Below are 9443 nucleotides of genomic sequence, written 5' to 3'. Positions count from 1 at the left end.
ATGTAGGCAGTATCTTTTTTAATTATTTAAAAGGCATACTTGCCTAGGTTAAATGAACACAATTGTGCTTCACTTTGAGGACCAGGAGCTGAGAAGCACGTGAGAGCAAGAGCAACCCATTTCCATCCTTGCTAAAGAAAAACCCTTAAAACTTTTTACAGCTTTAATCTCTGTGCACTGGAAACAAGGACCAAAACAACAGGACTGGTCAGGAATGAGCTGTATCAACAGAAGTGGGTTTGGGGCTGTCCCTGGACTTAGTTGCTGGTATTACTAAATAACTCTTTTCATCAACAATGACATTTCAACCCTCTCTAGAAAGGCATAGGTAAAGCTGCTGTGTCAGGAATAATTTCCATTTCTAGAGATTAAACTCTAGAAGCATCACAGGGATATGGGGACCAGGAGCCAAAGAAAGTCTTCAGGTAGCCCAAAACAAAAAAGGCAGAAACTGAAGAGTGTTCATGCAAGACTTCTGTAGGATAGCCTTAAAAAAAGTTATTTTCACTTACAAGAGCTTAATTGACTAATTATTGTCCTGTGGGCAGAGCACAGGTCAGCAAACATTCACTCCAGCCCTGTCTAACAATCTGAAGATTAGTTGGAGCATTTAGTAAATGTAAACAAAAACCCTAGCAAAAGCAAGCCAACAGGCCAGAGCTTTATAATTTTGTCAACTTTTATTTTATTTCATTTTTTTCAGAGGTGTGAATAGATATTGAATTGTGCCTGAAAAGTGTGATTGTTTAGTCACTCCCACTGCACCAAGGGATTTTTATTTTGGCAGTTATCGTTAAGTAAAAACTGCCAGTGAAAGAGTTGAGCTAGAGGAACATATTTGAAAGATTCCTGCGCCAGTCAAACTCGCTTAGCCCCTTAATCCCTTACATTGGCAGTTGAATCCAAGAAAAAATGTAGCAGTGCACAGAGGAGCTATAAACAAACAAAGCTTGAAGCTCTTGGCACCTTAAAAAATTGCCTGTTTCTCGTAAATACATTGCAATAAAACAATAGCTACTGAACATTAGTGGAGAAAGAAATCAGCCATGAGGAACTCAAAGTAGGTGGCTTTCCAATTGCGGGGAAAAAGCATCAAGAAAGAGGCTAAAATAAATCCTGCAAATACCATGCAAGGTTTCTGAGGACTTATTAATAAAACACACTGATAGAACACATGCAGAAAACTAAGTTAGTTGATGACTTGAATGGTAGAATATTTGTCTTAGGCCCTGAGGCACTCCATTCCCTGCAATTTAAACAGCTTTCTTTGATTACCCATTATAAGCTTGCCTTACCACCCCTTCTTAACCTCAATCATTCACATTCAGCAACATTTTTGCTATAGAATATGGGAAAGGAATAAAATCAGATGTCACATTTGTAAAGTGCAGTGATAACAGCAAGGATTCATTCTCGTAACTAAGAACATTTCACTGTGAATAGTTTGAGTATCCTGTTAAAAATGCAACGGGAAGAATTTTTGTGGTGACTTAATGATGCACATGCCTACAACTGAAAAAAGCAACATTTGAAATTGTAAAGTTTGGATTGAAAATCTATGCTATTAATATCACAGTTCTGTAAAATACAGACTGAGGTAGAAATACTGAATAAAATACGAGGCAAATTGACAAAATCAAGTTCTATTTTGGCCACTTTATGTATGCAGAAGGTTTTTATTTTTGGCAACACCTATATATTTCTGTAACTGTCTTTTTGGTAGGTGGAGTGGACAGGTAAGGAATCAAGAGAAAATTGTAGAAGGACATGAAACAAAATAATTTTAAACTGAATTTGCTTGTTATCTTTTGTTCTGTAGTTTCTTTCTTTTCATTTTGCATCCTGTACATTGCCCCTTCTGCCATTCAGGTCTACTCAAGACCTGAGTACACTTTTACACTATTTGCCAGATCTCACACTGATAAACCAGCTGTTACCAGTTGATGGACACACTGCAAAAATAGATTTTCCATTTTGTCTGCTTGTGAAAATCTAATTATGAATGCCTGGGATGCATTTTTATCAGCTGAAAAGTTTCATCATGATGGGAGTTCTAGTCTGCCTTCTTTTTGCTCTCACTTTTGCAGCGATTGGTGTGAGGCAGAGAGGGCCATGCAGATGAACTGGAGTTTAGCCAGGTGTTTTCAGTAAGGAAACAAGGGCTTGCCTGAAGAAGTAGACTAGATGCCACATCAGAGGGAGGAGGATTCTTACTTGTGATTCTAAGAAGTAGAGGGAAAGCCTCTAGAGAATAAGATGGATATATCTGGGAGTGTTGCAGCATCTTAAACCTTAAGTTACTCCCCTATGGTATAGTAAACTCTGTGTGGGAAAAGCAGGAGGTGCTGTGCTTGTGCAACTCACTTCATTTGTATGAAGGTCCTCCTTGGAGTGGTTAGTAAAACATATGCTGGTATGCCTGTGAGGTGAGGATTGCAAAATCATATCCCTGGAGAGTGTGTACTACACACAGCCTTGTTAGCAATAGAATTTAATAAATCCCACATCTCCAGGCTGCCCCAGGTGAGTTTGCATCCCGAGCTGCAGCATTTCCAGAGCGCACTGCATCCTCCAGCACAGACTGCAGGGCAGGGGAGAAGCTTCCTTGGTACGCCCTCCTCCTCCCAGCTGCCTGAGTGGCAACTGGAGGGTATGAAGGCAGCAACTTTTGGAAATTTTTCTGCCTTTATAAATTGTGTCTGATAAATCTGAGCAGTTTGTGGGGTTTGTTTAAGCCTGGAAGTAGCACTGACAGCAGCAGCGGTTTTAAATGTGTGTGTCTGTTCACTGTGTGAACAAAGCAGAGAGGGCTCTGATACCCTGGGACCTTTTGTATGGTGAAGGTGCTCAATATCTAATAATGCTATTTGATGTCACCCTTCAAGACAGAGGATTTAATTTTGTTGTTGTTCTGAGAATGATCCCCACAGAAGTCAATACTAACAGGGAGGTGTTGGGTTGCTGCTGCAAGAAACTGAAATCCTCCCAGGCAGTTCTCATGCAATACAGGCACCCCATCAGTGGTGATTAATATACATAACGTATCAATCATGTGCCTTACTGCTATCATCTTTGGATAGCAGAGAAATTTTGGCTTGTTGTTCAAGTGTGAACTAAATAGATAACCCCTGTTTACTTTGTAATACTTGGAAAGCCTTTAAGTCAGAATAATATTTTAATTGTATGGTTTCCATCAACATCCAAGATTTGTTCACTGTTTTGCATTCACTACATCATAATTTCTTTCTGGAATTCACAGGGCACTTACTTTCACTTACATGAAGATCTCTTCATGCTGTTCTGTCAGTGAAAAGGGGACTTAAAGAGGGAGTAAATTACACTAATATACGGTGCTTTTATATTTTCAAAAGGATGTAAAGCAGTGTTATTGCAATAGAATATGATGTCCATCTGCTCACTTCAGTTCTCAACAAAAAGAAATTCTCTCCTAACTAAAAAGGAAGTGGTGAACAAACTAATTTAGATTAATAGAAACGGTAGTAGCCCTTTTTGCTACACACCTGGTTTCAGCCAGTAGAAGAGAACCAGGTACCGTTACCATTTTCTAAGTGATGATGTTCCCTGGGATGACTGTGACCCAGCTTAGGTAAAATCCAAAAGAGTAAGAATTGCAGATGCTCTCCTTGCTGGTGTTTCAGAATAGAGAATATTTGTGTCTGCATGGGCTGACAGCATGTGAAAAATGAATTATTACCACTGAGCAATAAGAGTTTATTAAAAAGAAGTGCTTGCTTCAGATAGAGATAATCACAGAGTGTTTCCAGTTGAGTTTCTTAAAAACAACCAACTCCCCAAAACCACAACCTGTCAAGAAAAAACTTAATGGGAGAGACCTGTAATGCATTTTTAAAAAATGTGCTTTGGGATTTTAGCACTACATGATTACAGGAGAGCTGTTTAAATCCACTTAGGATCCTCCTACCTCCTGGGTTTCAGTTTAGAATTCAGTGTCATCACTAAAGCACAAGGAAACTGTTCTTTCTGGCTTTAATCTGTATATTCCACTGGGTTGGTTTTCATTGAAACCAGCAATATCTTTCCTTTCATGAAGGATTCTTTTACGAGGCACACTTAAAATTTTTGATCTTGATTTTTGGTACTGCTGACTGATAATCAATCTTTGTTTTATGAATAATATCTTTCAGTATAAATATTTTAACTAAATTTAGCAGGAGTTATTATGAATAATATATTTTACCGTCAAAAGCAATCACTAATACCGTAGTATTTGATGTTCTGGATTTTCTTTACCATATAAAAGCCCTCTCTATGCATGTGAAGTTACATTAGCCACTTAAAAATATAAATACATAAATCGTGGCTCTAAATATTTCACTTTATCTTTTGTCCTACACATTATTTCACAGACCCATTGCAAAGTGAACATGTGGCTTTGAAAAATTCAAAATAATTCTTGGAGTGAGTGTGTGATGTAGCTAGCAGTGATGCTAGAAATTTCCAAAGCCAGCTTCACAAATGAGTCTGACCAGAGCGGTGTGAACTCCAAAGTCAGTGGTTCTTGTTGGTTTGAGGCTGGCAAATGTGGACAGTGTTAGATTAAAATGTCAGTTGTGGCTGCTTTTTTGATGAAGCATTCACGAAATAGAAGATTCAGTGCTGGCCAGCAAAGCTGGGCTCCTTCCATGAGTGGCAAGCCCCAAAAATGGCCCAAAGGAGGAGGCAAAGATTGGAGGAGATGGGGTTGAGGCCTGGCCACACAAGCTCAGCTGGGGTCACTGCTCTGTACAGGCTCTGCAGTGTTTGGGCCTCTGAGCTTTGTCTTTCTGTAACTGTGGCCAAATAGGAATAAAAGGGAATTTGCAAGTCCTGGATGTGCAGCACAGCAACTCCTTTTGGTCCATGCCTTTTGTTGGTGGCAGCTTGAAATTAGGATCTCAAACTTAGCATACAGAAGGAAAAAAGTAAAAGGGAAAGAACAACTCCTGTTGCTGTTTTATTCACTAATTGGGCTTAATTTCCAACATAGCTGGTTTGGTCCATTAATTTCTGGCTTCATGCTTCCCTTGTTTATCAGAAATTATCTCAGCACAGCTGTTTGGTTTTATGAGTAGGCATTTTTTGGTTTGGACTACTTAAATCTTTCTGTCTTGTGCTTTTAACTTTGGGGAAATGGTTTTATGCATCACTCTGAACTCTTGTTTCCTTGGACAACTAAAGTAGATTTGTCTGTGGAACAGCAGGTACAGAAAACAGTACCACTGTAGTGTTTATCTTCCTGTCACACACTTGCTGTTTGAAGTTGTGCTTTTTGCTGCTTATTTCTTGGTGAACTTCAGGAAACCAAGAAGAATATTCGCCAAAAAGAATATAAAAAGAAAAGCCAGCTCAGGAATATATGAACCTTACTTTATATTCCAACACAAATTTTAGCACCCTGCTTAAGAAAAAATGTGGAGGAAGATTAAATTTACTATGTATTCCTAAACATCCCACCCTTCCTAAGCGAGGCAGTGGTGCTGAGAGCCTGGTTGTTTGGGAAGCAAGCATTTGCCTGCCTGCAAAGTGAGGGGCGGTGCAGAGGGAACACCCTACATGTGAATGTCAGGCAGAAATGGAAAAGGGGAGTGAGAAGAGAGACAATTTTGTGCAGGCTAAAAGCAGCTAAAGCTCTCCTAAATCAATAATTGTTTGCTAGAGATTTACGTTGTTTTCAATAGAAAGCCTTGCAATATATTTCTGTGATTAGCAGTGCTACTGTAACATAAAACTCAATGGTCATGTGAGACAGTATAATGTCATTGTTCACAGATTCCACTTGAAGCTGTAGGGAAAATACAGAGCTCTACAAATCTATATTTTATCTTGTATAATGTTCACTAAAGCTTTACAGCAGGCTTAATCAGTTGGACATGAATTAATGATGGTTATCAAACAAAAAATAATGAATTCCAAATAAATACTTATTGCATAATTGAAGTCACAAGAATTTTCTATGAATAAAATATATTTGTATTTACGATGCATAAATTCAGTTGTGACACTGTTGGTCATAAACAGCTTTCTGATGGAAGTATTGATGAGCCATGTTAAATTATTAATAGCTTGAATACATTTCTTAATTATGTCGCCAACTATGTGGGCAGGAATGTTGTTTGAAGTGAATTGGCTGCCATTTATTTTGTCTGTACTAGGAGAACAAAATAGTGGGATTTTTTTATTTTTGAAATCTAATATATACTCAAGAGCTTCAGTTGATGATAGAATGTTTTGGATTAGCCTTTTTTGTTCATGCATGCAGTGCATGTTACGTAGTTTACGTCTGCTTTGCCGAAGACAATTCAGATAATTTTGTCATCGATGCAATAATTAGCACAGATCCACATGAGCTGCAGAAAACATAAATGTGCTACTCTGGGCCTTCTCAAAGAGCAAGGCAGAATATACCAGACAGCTGCATGTGTGTTGCAGCATTAACAGAAAACTCTTTATGTTTTAAAAACAAACAAGCAAAGAGTATAATTGGGAGATACCTGGTGGTAGCTGTTGAGTCATCAGAGTAATCCTGTGCAACAGAGACTATTGATATTCAGCTTTAAAAAATGGAAGGCTCAGAAGAGTAGCAGCTTTGCTGTGCCCAGGGTTCTGTGAGTTCATGTTTAGTGACCAGGGAGAGAAGTGATTTCCAGACCTAGATGTGTTTTGGTACTGGTGGGTTAGCATGGGAACTTTGTAAACCACATCATCTCTTTGCACATCAGTCTCCTATTCATAAAACGATAATAGCTCTCTTACCTACACAGCCGGGGCTGTGAAGTTTATATAACATGTTAAGCCATCAAGATGAGCCGTCCTCAGTCATTGCAGTGTTAATTTTTGAAAGATGATTTGAGTGCTTCCAGTTGAATTAGCATCACACGTTTCAATGGATGTGAAATTTGGTTTTTAATGAGCATAAACCACCCCCTGCTTTGGAAGCAGTGTTATCACTATTGCTCTCTTATCTGAGAGCCCTGGTTATGGCCATAGTAAAATCCTTCTTGCAAAGACTTCTGAAAGAGAAACAGATAAATAGAAAGGCAAGGAAGTACAAGTTTATGATAGGCAGAAGCCTTAACATGTCAGCAATCTTACTACCTTTTGCTCTTCTTTTTCCCTCAGCAAATGGGAAGTTTCAGGAGATAACTACAGAACAAATAATGAGCCTTGTCAGCATTAGCCACCCCTAAGAGAGAAGTACAAAATTGTGAGTGTTCCAAGGTGCTTGTTAAAAAGTGCTAGTGAGATGGGTAAAAGAAGGTGGGAGGAGCATGAGGAAAACTGGGAAATGAAGAGAGGCTGGGACCAGAGGAGGAAGTGTCAGAGTTAGAGCAGAAGTGCAAAGGAACTTGTATCTCAGACAGAGACTCTGCTGGAGTTGAAGAACATCTTCAGCTTGAAGAATATAGACCAGACCTTATGTCACCTGCAGCAGTATGAACCTATGTTGACAGAGGGGACAAACACACACCTTTGTGAGCCCTGGGGAACAGGTGATGTCCTGAAACTTCTAGCTGAAATGCAAGGATTGATTGTCCTTATTGCCCTCTTAACACTGAGGAAAAAAAATTCTGAAGCAGAAAACTGTCGGGAAAAAAAAATGTATTTGAATGAATGAAGGGCAGAATGAAAAACTGTTCCATGGATAAAATCATTATTTCCTGATAAAGGGTCCATCCTCTTGCAAAATGGGGTCTGATGCTCCCTTGGGCTCCTCTTACCAAGCTCGAGTGAATTCACTGCGCTTGCACTAAAATCCAAATGGGTTCACTTGTGATTTCTGAGAATTGTGACCCTCTCTCTTGAGAAGTTGAAGCAGTAGAGCACCCTCTGCAGAAATGTTGAAATGCTTCAAGTCACAGTTCTTCCTTTGGTCTACCAAAGATTTTCTAGGTCAGGTCTAAGGAATAAATTCTCTTGAGAAGTGATAAAATTCTTCATCTAACACATTTAAAATATACCAAGATAAAATCATAAAGAAACCTATCACGGAGGGTAGTAGTGTGTTAGCACAGGTGGTATCTCCATGTTTTTTCTTTCTTTTTTGTATTTTATAAATGCTTTTTAAAAGCATGAATATGCTTACTGACTTCATCTTTATTTATGTTCCACTATTAAGAAAAGTTCAGAAAGATAAAATTCAGAGCGTTTTGTTTGTTTTTCTTGGAATAATGGAGAATTAGAATGAGATTTACAGTGCAGTCCATACCCCTTATCCACCTAGTCCTGGATGCTATTTCTGATAGAGGCCAGCACTAGGTGCCTGGTGAGAGTCAGAGAGCCTCCCACTCAGCAGTTCTAGTAAAATCTGTTTTCTAAATAAGTACTTTAATTAATAGAGCCAGCTCACATACAGAAATGGCTTCATTTTTTTGTCATGAGATTTGCAACATTTAGGTCATACTTAGACCAAGGACAAAGAAACAGTAAGATTTTCACTTTATGGTCCCTATTTCATCAGTAGCAGGAGTAGGTCAGAACAATTACAGTACATCTCATAAAACTGTCTGCCTCCCTACCCTGCAACTTGATTATTCTGTATAAATTTTCAACTGAAACTGTAAAATCTGCAATATTTATACTGTGACATGAAGCTGTAATGATGTGAAACCTCTCCATTCACTCATATCTGTCCGCAAAAGTGAGATTTGGAGTAGATTTTGCTGGTTAGAGTCTGTAGGAAAATAACACAGACTTTATCCTTTAGAGATCTGTCTTGCTGCACCCTGTTATTTCAAAGTTACATAATTTTTTGTCATACCCACATGAAAGAAAAATTAAAACAAATTCCAGCAATATCTGTGGGTTAGATTTTTAAGAGAAAAATGACACCACACAAAATATTCTTTAGAACTTAACAAGAACACGACTATTTTACAACTTAAAAAGAGCAAACTTTTACATCCTTGTGGCAGTGCCAGTTGTGTTCTCTTTTTCAAATGTTGCCAAAAATTATAAAGCATAAAAGCTTTCAAGCACCGAAGATTAATCCTCCCTCCCAGAAAGATATAGATTGTAGTCAAATTCTATAAACCTCATTTTGCTTCTAGCTACATATTTTTAAGGATAATTCTGAAGCAATATCAAAGCAGATGGTGCAACAGCAGCATTGAAAAAGCATTTGGTGTATTGTAAGTGTCAGGTTAGAATTCACAACCTGATGAATTGCCCACAAGTTCAGTGCTAAAATGGTGCCATTTCTGTTTTAAAATAACTAAGTTAGAAACTATTTTCAGAACTAGAATTAAAATAAAAAAGAGAATAAATAACCCATATGTCCCTTGTTGTTTTTAAATATTTAAGTGTCAACTGGAATTGTGAAAGCAAGGGTTATGTGTATTGTATTGCTATAAAACTTTCCATTTGTTCAGAATTTTCATGCTGTGTGAACAGTGTTTTCAAAGACCTTTGCAGCTGGTATTGCC

This window comes from Corvus cornix, chromosome 14 (genome assembly GCF_000738735.6).
Source record: "Corvus cornix cornix isolate S_Up_H32 chromosome 14, ASM73873v5, whole genome shotgun sequence".
Taxonomy (NCBI): Eukaryota; Metazoa; Chordata; class Aves; order Passeriformes; family Corvidae; genus Corvus; species Corvus cornix.
Note: the sequence above shows the minus strand (reverse complement) of the source record.